The sequence below is a fragment of the Carya illinoinensis genome, chromosome 14, assembly GCF_018687715.1.
Source record: "Carya illinoinensis cultivar Pawnee chromosome 14, C.illinoinensisPawnee_v1, whole genome shotgun sequence".
Taxonomy (NCBI): Eukaryota; Viridiplantae; Streptophyta; class Magnoliopsida; order Fagales; family Juglandaceae; genus Carya; species Carya illinoinensis.
Window position 1 is genome coordinate 9,136,015 of NC_056765.1, and position 10,335 is coordinate 9,146,349.

Below are 10,335 nucleotides of genomic sequence, written 5' to 3' on the forward strand. Positions count from 1 at the left end.
ACAATGTGCTACAGCCAATGAAAGTGATAAGAAAGAATGTATGCATGTTAAGAAAGAATGCGTGTATGGTTAGACTCTTTAAGAAATGAATGCAATGAGGTGTGGGGAACTGCTTTACGAAAATTTTAAAGAAAAACCCCGCTTTGCAACATTTTAAAAGAAAATGAATGTCTTATGTATGATATGTATAGAATGATGAATGTATGACTGAAAACCTATATTATGATATTTTAACTGTATGAAATAATATTTACGAGTTTTCGACTTATTTTAATTTTTATGTGTGCCTTCCTAGGGACGAGACGAATGGTACGCGTCAGGACGAACATGGCCCAAGGAAAAGAGCATGAAAGCCTAGGCACAATGTTTTGTGCGAAAAATTTTTAATTATAAAATTTAATGTTTATCGCTGTAACTCTCTTTAAATTAAGAATCATATTTTATTTTATAAATATGGAGTCTTTAGTATCCTGACATGGAAAGAAAAAGTTTTAAATGAACAGTAATTCTTGTCGTCTTTCTAACAATCATTTTTTAAAGATCCCACCACAAGGACGAGCGTTACACATTCATATTCAGTTTCTCGTTAGACACTGACTAATATTACAGATTTGTACCTACAATATTTATGACTACCCAAATGAGTGTTACATGGCATGAGAAGTGGACCTTGCACTTAAATAGTTTTTTATTATTCATTCTAGGTGTCTGGAAATAGAATTCCGACTAATCTTAAAATGCATAGATCCTTGATAAGGAATTTATTGCAAATACATTTTGAATAATTCAATGAAAATTCCTTAATCAAATGAACCCTAAAAATTATTTGCAGCCAGATTTTCGAGCCTTTTTAACTTGAAAGGAAGCATGTCACCAACACAAGCACTCTTACCATTTGTGCCAAACTGTGATTTAAAAAAATTATAAATAAGATAAGAGTATCCCTCAAGTCTCATGCCATGTAATTCCAATTAAAATTCTAGAAAATTTAGTATTAGGGGTGTAAAAAAAAACCGATAAACCGGTAAACCGGATCGGACCGGACTAAACTGGTGGCATTGGTCCGGTCCCGAGGTTAGTTCGGTCCGGTATCGGTTTTAGTTTTCTTAAAACAGATTAAAATCGGTCCGGTTCCAATTTTTCTTTTTTTAAAACCGGACCAGACCGGAACTGACCGAGATATATGTTTTAATTTTTTATATTATATATAATATTTATATATAATATATAACTATATATAAAATAGTTTTGTACTATATAATAAATTACTAATTAATATAATATTAAATTTTAAAATCTTATATCATTTTGCTTATTGTATTAATAGTTATACTAATATTATATAATGCATATTAATAGTTATACTTATACTATATCACTATATATTATAATATAATATAATATATCATTATATTATATATTATAATATATTATTATAGTTTATACTACAATTATAATATATATTATAATATACTACAATATATTATCACTATAGTATTATATAATATAATATACTATATTATATATATTATATAATATATTAAAACCAGTAAGACCAGATCGAATCGAACCGAAAACCGGTAAAATTGGAGTACCGGTTTAGGAGGGTAACTGGTGCGTAATCTGTTTTAAAAAATACGAAATCAGTATATACCAATTTGATACTAAATTTTATTTAAAATCAGACCAAACTAGATCGGTTATATCCCTATTTAGTATCCTTTTTCTATTTGGGCCATAGAAGACTCATCGTATAACAAGAGTAGGCCTTAAAAGAAAGGCCCAAAATATGCAGTGCTTCCCCTCTCTACCGAATAAAAAACATTTTATTTCGATTTCTGTTATGTGCAGTTATTATTGAGTATTTTTAAAATATTTTATTAATTAATAAAATAGTTATTTTATATTAAAAAATAATACAGTCAACATAAATGATTACACGTTATATTAACGATTACGCGTAAAATTTTTGTTTCCGAATAGTATATTCGTGACTTGAGACTTGAGAGCACAGTTGAAAAGAGATATCGTTCGTTTCGCGGTTCATTCCTGTCGAAATGGCTTTTCGCTTCGATTGCCGCGACACCATATTGCTCGAACGCTCTCTACAAATGCGACGTCTGGTACTTTCAATGTATTCCAATTACTGTATCGGTATATTGCTTGCTACTGTTTCTTTTTCTTTTGGTGTAGACTTTTATGAATTAGTGTGTGTGTGTTGTGCGTTAACGAGGAAAGTCGTAGCTTTTCGTGATGGGTTAAGGTGTTCCAAGGTGTATGATAATTGGTTCTAAGTTTTGCCGTTTCTATTAGATTGCTTTTTAGCTTTTCGTGATGAGGTTACGTTGTTCCGAGGTTTACCCTTGTTGGTTATATGTTCTGTGGTCCTGGAGTTTTCTTGGTACAACCTTCTGAGCTTCTCAGTTTGTTATTTTAGTGTCTTGGACCGTTTGAACACGTAGTTGGATTGATTATAGTAAGCAATTGAATTCATTTGAGTCGGCTGATGAGTTTGAGCGGTGGATTTTCAGCGACTTTTCCGGGGGCAATTCTAAATCCGATTCCTTTTTTGTGAAGCTTGATAGACTTGAAAAGGGTCGCGACTCGCGACAGATTGAGCTATAGAGTGAGCTAAGGAAGTAATTCTCAGATATTGGATGGCTTTGTTGAGAGCTTCAACACGTTATCTGATGGGATGGATGGGAAGTTGAAGAAGGCCTACTACAAGAAATTTAGCTTTTCCTCACGAAAGTTTTATCCCAAGCTTTACGTTCGTGGCAAAAACTTAGTTTATGACACCAAAAGGGTCCGTGTGAAAAAAAGTTGCTATTTTCTACCAAATTACGTCCGACGAGCAAGAAGTCTTGGTAAAAGCGATTTTTTGCGGCGAAAAAACGAATTTTTGCGGCGACTTCATGTTGCCGCAAATACTTTTAAGTATTACAACACTTTCCCCTTATTTCTTTTTTCCCCAGCCCGATACCCGCTCGTTTTTCCTTCTCCCCCTTTTTTCTTTTCCCCCCGCTTGATACTCCTTCTCTGGTTGAAGGATGGGTTTGCTGCCGCCCTTCCTAAGCCGTGCTTGCTGGTGTGCTGTCGCCACCTCGCCGAGGAGGTGAGTCTCTAATCCTCCCATATTTCTTTCTCTATCTTCGTCTCTTTGGGTTTGCGTCTCTCTCTCTCTCTCTCTCTCTCTCTCTCTCTCTCTCTCTCTCTCTCTCTCTCTCTCACCCTAATTATCTCTCTCTCTCTCTCTCTCTCTCTCTCTCTCTCTCTCTCTCTCTCAGTTCCATCGTCGTATGTGGGGGAGCTTGACCAGAGCGTGGACGAGGGGCTGCTGCTCAATGAATGGGTCTGTGTTTTTCAAATTTTTTCCCTCCCGATTTAGGTATATGGATTGGAAGCATTTTATCAGAGCATAGTACTATTTTTTGAATTTTTGGAGTTCTTGCGTGTTTGGGAAAGTTCACTTATTTTTGGATATTCTCCATTATTGATTGTGAATCTGTTACGAGTTGCCGTGCCTTTTTTTTTTGGGTGATACATTAGGGACTTTTTTATGTTGAAGGATGGGTTTGGATCAGTTTTTTAGATATTGATTTAGAATTGATTTGGGGTTTTGGGAGCTTTGTCGAATGTTCTTTTGGGTGATATACATCCGAGAGTTCATGAAAGTAAGTTTTATCTGATTTTTGTTAATATGGGGTTGCTCAACCTCCTCGGGAGGTAGTGAATGTATCATCATTTCTCATATTTGTGGTGCCCCATGATTTGGGTAGGAAAAGAGGGTGGGTAGTTTTGTTACAAACCTTTGTCTAAGCTATAAAAATTTTCTCAAAGGAAACCTTCTCTAGCTGCTGTGATTTTGGGATTTTGGTAGCTCTAGCTGCTGTGAAATATTTAATTCACATCTAATCAAATAAATGCACACTGAGGAGGGCAGTAATCTCTGGTAGTTTGGAGGAAGGGAAAAAAACTTAGAAATTAACCTGGTAGCATCATTGATGGTACTTATATTTTGCAAAATGGAACCAAATATGTGCATACCCATGTGTGAATAATATCTATCATATACGTTGACTGGGATTTTTGGCTATTCTGTTTTGCTTTGCAGCCGTAAGTTTTGGTATCATGGCTTTAATTGGAACCTTATTGTAGATGGTTCTTAACTTTGTTATCATTTACTGTTGCTTTCAGTCATATATAGAGGTTTGATTTTGTTATACAGAGTGAGTTCATGTGGTTTTTTTGGGTAGCAGATGTAGCTTTCTTTTTGTCAATTTAATAAGCAATAGAATAATATATATATATATATATATAATTAATTCGACTGAGAGAAAGGAGAATAGGTAAATGCCATATAAAAAGGCAAACCATAAAACAAATTAAGCATGCAAGCATATTAGATATAGATGGCAGATACCAAGAGAACTCATGTGCAAACCAAGCTCAAGATGGAAGCAACTACCTTCATGTTTCTACCTCAATCTCTATGGATTTGTACCCAAAGTTGCCAAAAGAAGATGGAGTTCTTGTGGTTTGTAATGGTGAAAATGGAGTCTCTGCTGCTCACCAGTTTTCTGATCATCATCATCAAGTATTATCGGACAGCATAGAAGCTTTAAGATCATGATCATGATCTTAAACAACCACGGATTCCTGGTTGGTTTGCAGAGCATTGTCCAATTTGGCCAGGTGATCAGTTTCACTTTCCTTGATCATGAAGTTCTGAGAATTTATTATATGCATATATGTGATGATCAGACTCAAATTTCTCCCTATGCATTAGCTTTTATATATATATATCTTTGTTTTTGGATACATTTAGTTGATCTCTTTCTGACTAATTTTATCAGCCGAATTCAGACAGCTTATTATAAGTTATCACTTCTTCTTTTCTTACACACACACACACACACATTATATACAGTTAATCATCAGTTAGACCATTTTCATCGTTAATTTACCTTAACTAGATCTTTATCATAGAAGCTTTTTTAATGATTTTTCTAATTAATTGCAGTACATTTCTGACTTTGGACATCTCAGGAAAAAGAAATCAATGGACAAACAAATTTAAGAAAACAAAGTATGTTATTATTATTATTTTGGTTGTTCTTTATTTTTGGATTCAGTAAGCATGCTCTCATAATTTGGTGAAGATGATGATCTTGACATGTAAATGATCTTGCGCATGCGTGTTGATCTATCATGATCATCTACTCAGTTCAACGCAAAGGTTGCCAGGCTATTAATTCTGCTTTGGTACTTTTTTGTTCCACTACTTGCACTATAATGGACCATAATATATAATATATATATTGTAGGACAAGCAAACTTTCTAGGCTATTAAGTTTTGATTGGTGTGGTTTAATTTTTGTACCTTATTATCTGATTGCAGGAAAGGAAAGTAGAAGACACGCATATAACTTTTCAGAAAAAGAAATTTTGTTGACCAAACAACATTCATTTTGCTTGTCATATTTGTGGTAAGATTTTTGCCAGATTCATAGATTTTTGCCATTTGCGTAGTCGTCATGCACTTCTTTCATCTCTTTTTTTGCCTTTTGGTTGTCATATTAAATTATTGGCATTGAATAAATGTTGCCTTTAACTTTTTTGAGGACTTTCCACAGGTGGTTCAATTGATATGGTGATCCTCTATGATTTTGCTTCTTGGTGAGCTGAAAGCTGACAAAGCTCATTTAAGTCTTTGAATTTCAGTTAAGGCCAATGTCTTTATGTTGTATGTAATGAACACATTTCAAAAACTCAAGTGTTATTTGAATAAAATATCTACATTTGTGTTGGATTGGATTACATGGGCAGCAAGCATGTTGATATGTCTTGCAATACAAGATTTTGAGTTATATATATGGAAGTGTGAAGTGGAATGATGTGAATTGGTAGTAAATATTGAAGTGATATGTTGGTTGGGATTATTGTTGGTGTATATGAAGCTTGAAAGAACATTTGTAGATTGATATTAACAGCTGGATAGACTATGTTCAAAGTGGTTTTATTGCATTTCATTGGTGTACATGCTGGTTGTTATGTATTGAATTTTAATGGATGGTGGTTTATTGCATTTCATGGTTACGTTGGTTTGTATATAATTTTTTAGCTTATATTAGACAATTTTTTATGATCATTTTTGGCTTAGTCTCGTTTGTTTTTAGTTTTACGGTTTGTATTTTTTTTTTATAAATTCTTTTAGCATTTTCCACGAAGACAACTAGTGGCAAATACTATTTTTTTGCCAGTAGAACTTTTTCCCCACAAATGTTATAGTGGGTAATACTGATACCCACCAGTACCTCTCGTGGTATTTGCTCCTATTCTCACATAAACAAAAATGGATGTGCTTTTGCGACAAGCTTTATTAGCTCTTGCCACGAGATGTGTCGTGGGAAAATATAGGTATTGCCCATGACTTAAACCTTTCGTGGGCAATAATATTTTTTGCGGCGAGTTTTACGCCACGAGCTCCCCACGGGCCAAATTGGTGGAAAAAATATTTTTCCCACAAAAACATGACTTTTTGCCACGAATCCCCTCCTTGGAGAAAACCAATATATCTTGTAGTTTGATGAGGAGGAAATAACAAAAGATGATTATAAGTTTAGACTAGGTATAAATTTTAAAGAGGGAATGACTTTTGAAATCAAGGTAATGTAGCATACCCAGCCATGGCCTCTGTTATTTAACCAATCCGTTTTTCCTTATGGTTTTACATTATTTGGAAAAGCTAAGCTTACTTTTGATCGGATACTGTTTGTTCAGAGTATATACTGTATTCTATGAAGACAAGTTCAAATCAGGATTTATGAACGGCATATCTTTTTGGTTCACTTGTTTCTTCTATCTTTATCTTTTTTAGTGCTTTTGGATGATTAATTGAGAGGTTAAAACATCAAATTCAGTTGTTGTTTATTTATTTATTTTTGTTTTGCAATGATAATTCTCTCTGAAATATATAACAGGGCATCGCCATAGGGAATTTTCTATAATTTCCTTTGCTATATACCATCAAATATGACAATCGCATTCCTTGTTTTGATAAGTACAAATGCATTCAGTGTATTTGTCTTTAGTTTCAATTTATTGTTTAACCTTTATTATTGTTGCTGTACTGGTTTTCTCTGTAGTCAGCCCTCTTAGATCTGTCTCATTAAAGCACTGCATGGAAACCTGCCAAAATGCCTGGGTTTCAAGTTATTACTCAGGAAGTTCTAAGAAAAGCTGATTTTAGGGTGAGCTTTTCTGGATTTAATGCAATCGTGGACGTAGGATGACTATTGCTTTACACTGCTAGGTTTAATTTTTGTATGATCAGTAAAAACAAGGACTGTATTGATGTTATGAATAGTAATAGCCCAAGTACACGGGTAGGTCTAATTGGATTCCATGCTTATCTTACTTATCAAAAAGAGAATAACTACATTCCATTCCAATTAGGTCCTGGTGTATTTTGGGAAGTATTTTCCGAGCTTTTGGGGTCATTAGGGGCTTTCTAGTATGAGTTAGGTGTTTTGTTGTAAACTTATAATATACTTAGTTACTCCTATTGATATAATATATATATATATATATATATAAGAATAACTACCTTCCATACTTACCAATGATATTAATCAATATCTAAATAGCAGTGATAAATTTATGATTTTTGGGTTTCCCATGATTGATCATGTAGGAGCTCTTCATTAGCAACAATGATCACTAAATTGGAGGGACAATCTGACTCATGAATTTACCGATGCAAAACTATATGATAGCACCCAATTTTTCCAATTCACCATTTTATTTAACATGTCAGCTAGGTTTTCTGTACCAGTTATTATTTTCATTGCCTTAGGTTTTCTGTACCAGTTATTATTTTCATTGCCACTTTTTATTTTATCAAATTATAGTGCATACTTCTATATTTTGAATGTTTAATTAAGCTATGTCTAGCCATTATGATAACCCCTAGGGGTTAACTCAAGTGGTAAAAGGCTTGGGCTTAGGGGTATGCTCCCACAGGTCTAAAGTTCAAATTCGACCCCTTGGGTGTAAACAATCTCTGGGAGCTATCGGACTAGAATATGTACCCCTTGAATTACCTAAAGTGTACTTGCGGAAAACTTCTTACTGAGGGCCTATACACTCCTGGAATTAGTCGGGACGCTGTTTCTAGACACCTGATGCCAATAAATAAAAAATGTCTAGCATTGTGATCTTTGTTATCTATTCTATGCAAAATGTCAAATTCCTTGCAAACTTCATAACAGAGGCCGGAATTATTGTCAAGAGGAGTAAGGTAATATTGAAAGCAAGTACAGGCATTGTGAACTTCATCTAGCTTTCTTTAACTGAGAACAAAATAGCTTTGTTTTATTTAGTTTGGTTGGACTTTTGTTGACAAGTGAAATTTCCTTTTATTTTCCTCGTTTCATTTTGCAGACTGTTGTTAGTGCCAAGGCCAAGAGGAAGGTTGCTAGGCAGATCAAAACGGCTTGAGCTTTTGGTTTAATGCCTGGGGACAAAATCGTTTGTTTTTGGAAAAACTATGGAAAATCTCAATGAAGATTTTGAATTTGAAACTTACGATGCCGTGCTGATGTAGATGGTAAAGACCGTCTGTGAGCCAGCCTAGACCTTAAGGTGGATGTCAAGATTGCCTAGACCGTAAGGTGAATGTCAAATCTTGACATCCTTTACTACTGAAAACCTTTCTTTGGGAGGAAAATGCAGAAAAATGTGGGAAAATATATTTGGATGATGGATTTGTTAAATCCTTTAACAGAAGGTCTTGTTTGTTTGTTGTGTAAATTAGTTTCTTCTTCGTGATGCATTGCAACTGAATCATTTGCCAAAGTATATCCCACAAAAGGATTCATCATTGGATTCAAATGAACATCATTTATGCCCGATGCTCATGTTTTAATGAGAACTTGCAGAACAGTACTAGAATCTTATATGGTAGCATTTTCTACCAAACCAAGCTACAATGTTTTTGTGTAATATATCACTCTGATTCACAATATAGGCAGTATGTTCCTTCAAGGTCTAATGTTCAACCCCTCATAAGTGCAAACAATCATTTGAAGCCACATTCCCTGATGAAGAGTCAGTGATTTAACTAGTTCTTTGTATGGAAACTTCCATAGATCCAGTGCAAGGACTAAGATTTACTCTACAAGAGTGGGTCCAAAGGGCCCCTGTCTTAGAGGGGTTTCCCGATATTAATATATATATAGGCAGTACACACATGAATTTTTATGGCAATAATATTATACCAATTTTAAATGCACTCCTTACCTATATAGTGTGGATTTTCAATTTTTTTTTTTTAAAGAAAAAATGTTAGATTTGGCAACTTTTTTCCATCGAATTTGGAAATAATGGTTGAGATTTATCAAAATCTTTTTCATCAAGTACGTTAAAAATTCTAAAACATTTTGGTAAGCTGACAAGTCTTGCCCATTGTGTTGGGAAATTTTCCATGGGATTTCACAGATTTTAGCCATTCTACCTTGGATCCTGGCTGTTAATTAAATAAAATAATTACCAATTAAATTTATCATTTTAAGGACAGGTATTAATGAAAATCTATCATTAATAAAATAAGTCAATATCACAGCCCATCTGATCAAGTTAGGTAACGAAATCCATATAGGAAAAATACTTCCACAAAAATCCATTCGAAACCAAATGACCTAATGCTCAAAGCAAGAAATTAGAGATTTCCCGTGATTTAACAGACCTACTCCTAAAATGCATTGGCAATATATAAGAAAACAGCACCCCTTTTTTTCAAATTTATCAAATATAGAAAAGGAAACAGAAACCAAAAATAGCAGAGTTTTTAATGACATTTGTAAGTAGAACTTACTTATTTACACATCTTTTTGGATTCGGCATCGAGTTTTCAAGAATAAAGTTCGACTAATTTTAGGGCGTATAGACTCTCTCGACAAGGAGTTTCTTGCAATTGCGTCTCAAGTAATTTAAGAAGAAATTCAAAATTATTTGCACCGAAAAAAATTGGAACCTTATACCTAGAGAGAGTGTCCCACCAAGACCGAGGTTTTTACCACTTAAGCAACCCATCTTACGTGTGGAAGTCTTCTAAGCATTACTATACGGTGGCTAGATGTTGTTGTTGTGGGTTGTGCATGGACAGATGACAAGATTAAAAGAAGTCCAGATTTGAGCATTTGCATATCCTCAACCTTCCTTATCATCCAATATATATCAACAGGGTTGGTCTCCAATGAGGTTTCCTGCATTTTTCATGTAGCAACTTCATAGCCCGAATTTTTTTAGTCATGGAAGGGATCATTTTGTCCG

At 34.2% G+C, this 10,335-nt stretch overlaps 1 long non-coding RNA gene across 8 annotated transcripts; it reads left to right on the forward strand.

Moving 5' to 3' along the window:
* Positions 1-2,037: 2,037 nt before the first annotated feature.
* Positions 2,038-8,857, forward strand: LOC122294784. 8 transcript variants are annotated; one of them, XR_006237733.1, is made up of 6 exons: positions 2,051-3,115; positions 3,288-4,695; positions 5,024-5,089; positions 5,228-5,265; positions 5,402-5,489; positions 5,637-8,857. It is a non-coding gene; the product is annotated as an uncharacterized LOC122294784 (long non-coding RNA). The 8 variants fall into 8 exon arrangements; XR_006237732.1 differs by having other exon boundaries at positions 2,049-3,115; positions 5,228-5,489; XR_006237735.1 differs by lacking the exon at positions 5,228-5,265 and having other exon boundaries at positions 2,052-3,115.
* The last annotated feature ends 1,478 nt before the right edge of the window (positions 8,858-10,335 follow it).